The following is a 10,810-nucleotide window of genomic DNA, read 5'->3' on the forward strand; positions in this document are numbered from 1 at the left end:
CCCTCCCTCCCCTTCTTTCTTAGTTATGATCCACAGCAAACCACACGCTAGAGCTCCAGGGTAGCTGCAGAGTAGCCAGACCATGATCATAATGTTTGTAAAAAAAGACACTCAAACCTCTTCGGAGACTGTGATGGGTTGGATATGCTTGGCCTGGGGAGTGGTACTGTTGGGAGGTGTGCCTTGTTGGAGTAGGTGTGTCACTGTGGGTGTGGGCTTTAATACCCTTGTCCTAGATGCTTGAGAGCCAGAATTCTGCTAGTAGCCTTCAGATGAAGATGTAGAACTCTCAGCTCCTCATGTACCATGCCTGCCTGGATGCTGCCATGTTCCTGTCTTAGTGATAATGAACTGTAAGCCAGCCCCAATTAAATGTTGTCTGTATGAGAGTTGCCTTGGTCATGGTGTCTGTTCACAGCCGTAAAACCCTAAGACAGAGACCCTTCCCTTAGAGTAGAGGAGTTGTGAGCTGACTCAGGTAAGGGATGCTTGTGTGTGATGTAGGTGTGGAGGCAGATCAACTGCAGGAAGTTTAGTGCCAAGTCAGGAGAACAAATCCTTAGGTTTCTGTCAAAGGCTCAGAAAGAGCAGAGTGTTGGAGAGTTTGAAGAGAGGAAGTAGCCATGAAAAAATAATCCCAGATCGCTGTAAGGAGATGTACAGCTCCCTCTTGAGAGACGTGTGATCCTAAACAGTGCTCTAAAATATAAGAACTGAACCCCAGAATCAAACACCACCCAGGTTCCAGATGACTCACTCAGTAGTACACACAAGGGCAGATTCAGAAAACATTCCAAAGTATATCAAATCCGAGATGATTCAGCACAGCCCTGAAGAAACAGGGATGACTGACAGACTAAACACACCTGGGTTGGATGCCTCAGTTGGTAGCCAGCCTCCAAGATGGTCCCGAGTGACCTGACATCCCCAGATTCACACCCTTTCTTCCTCTACCATTCTGTAGAGCAGCAGTGATTCCTCATGTCTTTTGAAAGGATAAAGGCTGTGCCTTTGGTGATGGGTGCGTTTACTCTTTATCACCCTACCCAAGGGCGCATTTATTCTTCATCACCCTACCCAAGGAAAAGTCACGATGTGAATAATCCTACAAAGAGGGACTGCATGGCAAGGAACTGAGGTCCTGTCTGCATCTATGTGAATGACCTTAGAAGTGGGCTGTCAAGATGCAGGCAAGGCAGTGCTAACATTTCCACTGCAGCATCATAAGAGCGCCTAAGCCACAACCATGCAGCCACGTCTTAGACTTCTAGACATCAGGGATTGTGAGGTATCTGCTTGTGAGGTCAAGATATTGGGTTTGGCATATTGTATGGTAAAGCTATAGATAACGAAGATTCAAGCAAAAAGCCACGATCTCCACACTAGCTCAGGAGATGAGCTAGGCATCTCATCAGAATGGAACTGTCAGTGGTGACACTCAGACTGGGTCGGTGGAGAAGGACACTCAAGACTGTACAGATCTACCACATAGTCCCGGAATCTCACTGTTGTGTACAGACACAAATGGCTTCAAACTCCCTATACAGCCCAAGCTTGTACTGAACTCCCAAGTACAGGGATCACAAATATTTGTCGCTGTACCAGGTAAGTCTAGCAATATTTATTTTATTTGTTACTATATGCTTTATAAAATTTATTACATTGTTTAATTAAAATTTGTATGATAAAACTGAGATCCAAATCTGTTATTGGATCTAAACTCAGAGTAACAAGGGATACAAGAGCCAAAGAATTTTAACATGCCTAACTTGTTTTGCTGTCTTTGTAAAAAAAAAAAAATTTCTACTTTATGTATATGGGTTTTTGCCTGTATGTATATATGTATGTATATGTATGAATGTATGTATGAATGAATGAATGAATGAATGAATGTATAAATATATGTATGTCTATATGTATGTATATGTACTGTGTGCTTGCTTGGTGCCTTTGGGGACCATAAGAGCTGGATCCTGGAGCTGGAATTACCGAGAGTTGCGAGCCACCACGTGAGTGCTGAGAACCAACCCTGGCTCCTCTGCAATAGCAACAAGTGCTCTTATCCACTGAGCCATCTCTCCAGCCCGGCCTAATGTTGCTTTTAATAATCACAAGCTATGGAAAGCCTGACAAGAGAGAGACAGGGTAATTGAGAAAGGTTTTATGGAAACAGGTCTTAAGATATGGGGGAGGGGGAGTCTAAGGTGGAGATAGGTGGATACACCCCTCCAATGAAGGAAACACCCTAAGGCCAACAGCAAGGGTGTGTGGCACACAACCCGTAATCCCAGCACTCAGGAACCTGAGGCACGAAGGTTCAAGGACATCCTAGGCTACATATGGAGACCTCAAAAAAAAAAAAAGTGGGGGCAGAAAAAAAATAACAGCTCTTCAGAAAGTTCACCTTAATTAGGTTCACTACACAAATGTATAGATGTCACTTGTACAGAGATGTTGTGGGGCATGAGAATTTTGAAAGTCCCCCAAGGGGTTAGCCAAGCATGGTGGCATGTACCTGTAATCCTAGAACTTGGAAGGTTGGGTCGGGAAGAACAACAAAGTTCAAAGTTATCCTCAGCTACTTAGTGAGTCTTAAGCCAACCTGAGCTCATGAGAGCTTGTCTCTAAAAACAAATAAACAAAAGGCCCAATGGGTTTTGAGAATTGGGGATATGTTCACAAGCTTAAGGAGAAAGGCAAGAAAAGCAGAGGACAGGGAAGGCAGGGGGTTATGGCCTCGGAAAGGGGAGAGCAAGAGAAAGAAAACTACAACAGTGTAACTGAAAGAGAAAATGGCACCAATGAAAAATTTACAAAGGGGAAGTTCATGATCATGGACCAAGATCAAGTTTTAGGCAGCCAATAACACAGGCAAGTGGAAAAGAAAAAGAGCCATAGAAGGAGCATGGGCAATGGGAAGCTCTCTGGCTTTTAGGCCAAGAGGAGGTGGGGAACGTAAATGACACTAAAGCTCAGACTTTCCTCCAGCGACATCAGCATTATCTGCATCCGCCTTTCTTACAGGTCCACTTCCTACCCTCTTGACCCTGACACCTAAGGGCCCTTTCTCATTGAGTACTGGTGAAATTCTTTACTCTTTCAAGCAATGCTGTGCAATAGATAGGAAAGCTAGGACAGAAGCTAGCATCTAATGGGAAAGACGGGGCTGGAGAGATGGTTCTCTCTGCTTGGAAGCATGCTTGTGAGTTTGTCTCCTGGCTCCCAGGTGGTGGCTCACAACCGTTTATAACTCCAGTTCCAGGGGATCCGATGCCTGCTTCTGACCACCACGGATACCCAGCACACATATGATACAAGACTAGAACAATCAGGTACATGAAATAAATAACTCTAAAAATATATTTTTAACTTAAAGAAAAAAAAAGACGATTTCTCCTCATTCACTGGTACACTTATATATAAAGCCTCAAAAGGCCACATTGAAGATTTCCAAAGGCTCTGAGTCCTCAATGCCGTGAGAAAGCCAGTCCATAGCAGGAGCTACGTGAAGGCTTCCAGAACCCACCTCTGCCTTTGTTTCTTTTAACATGTGGATCGGACATGTAAGTGAGCTTCCTTGTCTTTCCAAATAAATGTGTAGATATCACAGAGCAGAAATGTGAAAATTAATGTTTATTGCACACAATATGATTAGCCACCTCACCCCTGTCACATCCCAATATGGTGGGTTGAACCCTCACACTGCAAGCCAGAGTAAACCTTTTCTTTTAAAAGGTTTCAGTATTTTGTCACAGCAATGAGAGAGTGACTCGAAGTACAAGTGGTAACTCACCACGCCCTTCCTGAATTCCTAAAATGACTTCGGGTCTAGACTACTAACTTCGGAGTGGTTTGTTATAAGCTATCACCAGAACAGGTGACTTTGACTTACCAATAACCACTGTTCTATATTCAATGGGTAGCAAGCCAGGTTGGAAGGCAATGGTAATGGACAGTGAAAGATGGGGAGGTTTGCAATCAGAAGGCAAAACAAGATGCATACCCAGACAAGGCCATGCAGAAGAGCCGAGTGCAGAAGAACCAGGCAGTGAGACAGTTTGGTACAAGATCTGCTGATGAGAGTGAGGGAAGGTATGTGGACCAGGGCAGTGATGGGTTAAAATACACAGAATAAACTGGGACTGTAAATGTTCTAGGAAAGCAACAAGACCTTGTTTAAAAAGACTGCTTAGTTGAAATGAGGACCCAGCTGGATTTAATGGCACAAATTTGGAGCGGGTCATATCAGCCCAGCAGGAACGTGTCCTCCAACAATGCTTAACAGTTTGGAAGGCAAAGTAGTAGATTTGGTAGCGGGAAAGATCTGAGCTTTATGTGATAATGACAACTCCTCACGCATTCCTTAATTCATTTAGTAAACATCTATTTAATACCTTCCCATATCTCAAAACTATGCACAGTAGAGTAAAGGGGGCGGTGTAACTGAGCATGAACTACATACTATGAAAGGGCTTTGAGGGAGCTCAAGTTTTTCACCGAGAGAAATGAAATAGGCATGCCTTTTAGTAATTTCATTAAAATGATCACAAATATTACAATTTTTTAAAAAACTAACCCTTTGGGTTCAGAGATGGTTTGACAATTAAGAGCATTTATTGCTCTTGCAGAGGACCTAGAATTTAGTTCTCAGCTCCCACATCAGGCAATTCCCAACCTTCTGTAACTCCAGTTCCTGGGAATCCTATACCCTCCCCTCTGCTGACCTTCACCGGCACCTGCAAGCAGTGGTGCACATAAACTCATAGGCACACAAATGCACACAAATAAATAAATCTCAATGGAAAAAAAAAAGAAGCAAGTCTCAGATAAATGAAGATACTCCAACACGCGCGCGCGCACACACACACACACACACACACACACACACACACACACACACACAACACACACCTGCATTCCTGAGAAATTTTAGCTAAGAGCTCAGGGAAAAAGAACTCTAACTCTAACAGGATCTTAAGTGGCACCCCACGTTTGGTTAAATGGATAACTTCCTCTCCATGAGGATTCTGTTTTGAGCTGCTTAACATCTAGTTACATTGTATCTTAGTGAATAGCCATGATTGTGAGACTAAGAGGCTATTGACCAAATAATACGTTTCAACGTCCAGCTGGATTTCCTCACCAGGCAGTTTGCGTTTGCTTTATTGGAACACTGACGCTTAGTGAGTCAAGGACGGAAAGGTGTGTGGCGCTTTCAAGGGAGAAGAGCTATCCCACAGCCCACTTCCCTCGGTGCTTGGGAATGATCTAACTGTGTCAAGATGCTCATCTCCAAATCTTCCTGAATCTTAAGAGTGAGAGCAGCTCTGTGTTATAACTAAATCAGATGAGGCTATAGTCATGGGTCGATGAGTTGTTTGGCAGCACGATGGATCGGCCTACCAGCACTTAAAAATAATGATAATGAGCTGGGCGGTGGTGGCGCATGCCTTTAATCCCAGCACTTGGGAGGCAGAGGCAGGTGGATTTCTGAGTTCGAGGCCAGCCTGGTCTACAGAGTGAGTTCCAGGACAGCCGGGGCTATACAGAGAAACCCTGTCTCGAAAAACAAACAAACAAGAAAGAAAGAAAGAAAGAAAGAAAGAAAGAAAGAAAGAAAGAAAGAAAGAAAGAAAGAAAGAAAGAATAACTAAATAATAATAATAATGATGATAATAATAATAATAATGGATTTATGGTTTCCTCAGTATCTTGGAGAGTTGGGTTCTAGGCTGCTCCACTGAACCCAGACTCTCAGGTTGCTCATTTGTATATAGCCTGATACCAATTCACCATAGATACATGGGGTTTATTTCTGAACTCTCAATGCTAATTAGCTGGTGTATGTGTCATTATTTTCCTGTGTGCTTTAAATTCTCTCCAGATTACTCAGAATGCCGTTCTGTGGAAATGCTATGTAAGTAGCTTTGTGCTGCAGTTATTGGGACAAGAAAAATCTACGCATGCTCAGTGAAGATGTGCTCTTTAAAGAAGAATAATAATGTTCATCCACAATTGGCTAAATTCATGGAGTGGAATCCATGATATGGGTAACCTGGACTTAGTTTTGGAAGAGCCCGGCAACTTGACCATTACAATTTGATCACATGACTGTGATGTGCTTGTATAGCTAGCTCCTTGTGGATGACATGGCCCAGGGGCAGTGTACCGGACAGTTTTATGTCAACTTGAAACAAGCTGGAGTCATCTGAGAGGAAGAAACCTCAATTAAGAAAATGACTTTATAAAAGCAGGCTGTAGGCAAGCCTGTAGAGCATTTTCTTAATTATTAATTGATTGATAGGGGAGGGTCCAGCCATCGTGAGTGATGGCGTTCCTGAGCAGGCTCCTGGGTTTTATAAGAAAGCTGTCTGAGTAAGCCATGGGAAATGAGCCAGTAAGCAGCACCGTCCACAGCCTCTGCACCAGCTCCTGCTCCAGGTTCCTGCCCTGCTTGAGTTCCTGGCCCAGTTTTCTCTGATAAGGGACTATGATCTGGAATATAAACCCTTTCCTCCCCAGCTTTCTTTGTTCATGCTGTTTGACCACAGTAGCAAACCTGATTAGGACAAGCGGTGGCGTCTGCTCCTGGTATTAAGGTGCTTTGCAGACACAATGACTATGGCTCCAGAGCCTGGGACAACGTATCTCTTGTTTGACCCAGCAGGGGAAGGACAGAAAACCCTGAACATGCAATCTCTGGATTATTTAAATATATGTATCCTTCTCCTGACACTGCCGTATCCTTGCTTGCAATAAAACTGCTGTGTGATTATAAACAGTTTGAGTCCTGTGCCCAGTTTCAGCAATCAGCAATGGAACACTTAAGGTAATTGATACAATTAATGCACAGAGCTCGGAGGACAGGAAGACAGAGATCTCTAGGGGGATGGCTTATTTATTTATTCAGTCTTTATTGAGTGTTTACTGGTTGTTTAAAAAAAAAAAACCTCTCGCTAGGCAACTGGCAGACAAAAATAACTCAGGCATGACCCTTGATCATAAGATGTTCACATTGGGAAGAAAAATACATAGACAGACAAACAAAAGCTCGCAACCCGTGGTAATAACTGCCCAAGGAGGGTTGACAGAGCAACAAGGAAGAGAGTAAATCTTTCTGAGGGAGGTTTTTGGGTTTTTTTTTTTTTTTATGGTTTTGTGTTTGCACTTAGAAAAGACAGGCGTGAGTTACCAAGAAGCAGAAAGGGGAAGAACAAGGAAGAAGTGTACTCCAAAGAAAGGTGTTGTGTTTGCACAATATTTCATCAGTAAAGATTTTAAAGATTTTAAAGTATTTAAATATTTAATATTTAAATAAGTATAAAGTATTTAAACAAACTACGTAGTGCAACTGAGTACTATATAAATAACGCCTTATATTACACTGAAAAGCAAAAGAACATTCTCTAGATACTATCTAACTTATCTCTATTATCTATATTATGTGTGTGCGTGTACATTTATGTGCACATGTATGTGTGTGCCACGTATGAATAAATACATGCATGTAAGGGTGCATGCATGTATGTATGTGTATGTGTGTGGTTATTAGTCCTACTCAAGAACTATGACTTAGTCATGATGACATACTACTTAGCCACACTCAATGAGACCAAAGCCGTATATGAAGAAACAATGGAGGCAGTTTTCCGAAGCACTAAGAACACAAAGTCACAAGCGTAAGGAGCTTATGAATACCAAACAGGGTAAGTCCAAAGAAATCATATTACACATATAAGATTGATAAAGACAAAAAGCAAAGAAACCATCCTGCAAGGTGACAGCTAGATCAATAAAGCAGCATCCAAAGGTCAGAAATCATCCGCTGCATGTACGATGACTTGATTCACAGAAAATGCCAGGAAAACTCAAAATGAATATTCCTGTCAACAAGCGACCTAGGCGTCCATATGCTAAATATATAGATGTAGATTCTGAGCCCTTTCTCACACCATATACAAAAAAGTTGATCAAAATGGATGGTAGCTCTACCTACAATAGCGACAGTTATGACATTTTAAAAATACAAGCATCAGTTTTCATGATCATGTATCAGGCAGTGACTTCCTAGATAGAACACTGAAATCAAAACTGGCAAAAACAACACAAACAGATGAGATTTTGTCACAGGGGCGTTTGCGTTTCAAAGGCACCGTCAAGAAGAGTAAAAAGGAAAAGGATAAGATAAAGCAAGAGTTTTTAAATAATGCATATGGTGAGGGGCTCATACCCAGAATATTTAAGAACTCTTACACCTTATAAAAAGTCAAATAATTTTTAAATTTAAATAAGGAATGAATTTTCTCCAAAGACATTAAGCTTGCCAGGAAGCACATAAAAAGGTGCCCAACACCATGAACTATTGGGAAAGAGCAATAAAAACTAATAAATAAATAAATAAATAAATAAATAAGACTTCACACCCAGCAGGTGGGTACGGCATAACTAGTTTGTGGAGAATGGAGGCCTTCAAACAAAGTTGGCCATAGGTGTGTCTTAGGCAAAACAGGTCATTCTGTAAACTTAGAGGTAACAAGTGGCCCAGCAGTTCTACTCCTAGGAGTATACAAAAAAGGATTCGGGGCTGGAGAGAGGGCTCAGTGGTTAAGAGCACCAACTGCTCTTCCAAAGGTCTTGAGTTCAAATCCCAGCAACCACATGGTGGCTCACAACCATCCATAACGAGATCTGACACCTCTTCTGGAGTGTCCAAAGACAGCTACAATGTACTTACGTATAATAATAAATAAATCTAAAAAAACAAACAAAAAAAGGATTAAACTACATACGAACACAAACACTTGCAGATGAATATTCATAACAGCACAATGTTCAAAAGTGTGGAAACGCCCAGCTTATGCCAATGGCCAGTGAGAAAACAGGATTTGCAGTCTCCTTATGATGGATCATTTGACAGCATGAGATGCTGAAGAGGGAAAGACTGTAGGCAAAAACACCACACTCTGAATTAATCAACTTAGATAAAATGTCCAGAATGACCAAACTCAGGGACAAAAAGATCATAGGGTTAAGTCAGGGAATACGCAGTACCCCCAATTGCTGAATAGGTCGTTTCTTTTAGACCAAAACCAATCAATCCTGACATGGCTGGAGAGGTAGCCCAGTGGTTAGGAATGAAGACTGCTTTTGCAGAGGACCCAAGTTCAGCTCCCAGCACCCACATCCGGCTGCTCCTCACAGAGTGTGACTCTCACTTCAGGGAATCTGATGCCCTCTGGTGGCCTGCACAGGAACCTGCACATACCCAAATAAAGACATACACACACACACACACAGAGTTAGAAAATACATGAAAAACCCTTTTTTAAGTCATGAAATTAGATATCAGTGCTGGCTGCTCAACTCTGAATATATTAAACATCGAGTCACACTTTATAATTTTATGGCATATGAATTTTATGGTATGCTAACATGATCGCAATAAAGCCATTATTGAAAAAGAGAAACTAATTAAGACAAAAATAGAAGTGATGTAGAAATAAAATTAATAATAAAAACATCAAAACTAGAATATATCATCAAGATATAAAAATATAATCAAATCATATTTTAGAAACACTTTCCATTTAAAATGGTTAATGAACTTCACCCGTATTTGGGGAAACGAGCCTTACCCGCACTGGCACGTAAGGAAATGTGCCCAAGACTGACAGAGCTGAGTCCCCAGGGGACGTAGAAAACCAATTCTTGCACCTTGATACATGCAAGCCCATATATACACACTAAATACATATAATAAAATACATAAAACTTATCAAATTTGAGAAAAGATAAAATTTGTTGATAATATAATATATAACTAGAAAACCCAAATAACTTAGAGAAGTCATTGCATTCATAACTCAAAAAAATTAAAGAATAAAGGATCCCTTCGGGTCTCTCTGGGCTGGTGTCCTGAGGAACCTTGGGTGCAAGCTCTGCAGCCAGTCCCACAACACCCAGAGGAAGCTCCACTCCCAGGCACTCTGACACTCTCAGGATCAGAGGTGAGGAGGACTCAACATCTGTCCCAACACCAGGAGTAACTGGGACCTGTGGGACCAGGCACACAGGAACTCTGCCAGCAGAGTGGCGTGGGTTCCTTCCAGTCTCTCTGGGCTGGTGTCCTGAGCAGACCTTGAGGCCAGGCTCCACAGCCAGTCCCACAACACCCAGAGGAAGCTGCTACACTCCCAGATGCTCTAACAAGCCCAGGGTCACAGGATCTCAGAATCACAGGATCACAGAGACAGCCTGACTCTGAGGGGTTCTGATACAACAAGGATCACAGGAAGAACTGACTCTAGTCAGATTTAGCAAGGGCAGGTAGCACTAGAGATAACCAGATGGCGGGTGGCAAGCATAAGAAAATAAACAACACAAACCAAGGTTACTTGGCATCACCAGAACCCAATTCTCCCACCATAGCAGGTCCTGAACACACCATCACATCGGAAACGCAAGATTCAGATCTAAAAATCACTTATCGTGATGATTATACAGGACCTTAGGAAAGACATAAATAGCACCCTCAAAGAAATACAGGAGAACACAGGTAAAGAGCTAGAAGCTCTTAAAGAGGAAACACAAAAATCCCTTAAAGAACTACAGGAAAACACAATCAAACTGGTGAAGGAAATGAGGAAAACCATCCACAATCTAAAAATGGAAATAGAAACAATAAAGAAATCAGAAAGACAGACAACCCTGGAGATACAAAACCTAGGAAATAAATCAGGACTCATAGATGCAAGCATCACCAACAGAATACAAGAGATAGAAGAGAGAATCTCAGAGGCAGAAAACACCA

The sequence above is a fragment of the Mastomys coucha genome, unplaced genomic scaffold, assembly GCF_008632895.1.
Source record: "Mastomys coucha isolate ucsf_1 unplaced genomic scaffold, UCSF_Mcou_1 pScaffold20, whole genome shotgun sequence".
NCBI lineage: Eukaryota > Metazoa > Chordata > Mammalia > Rodentia > Muridae > Mastomys > Mastomys coucha.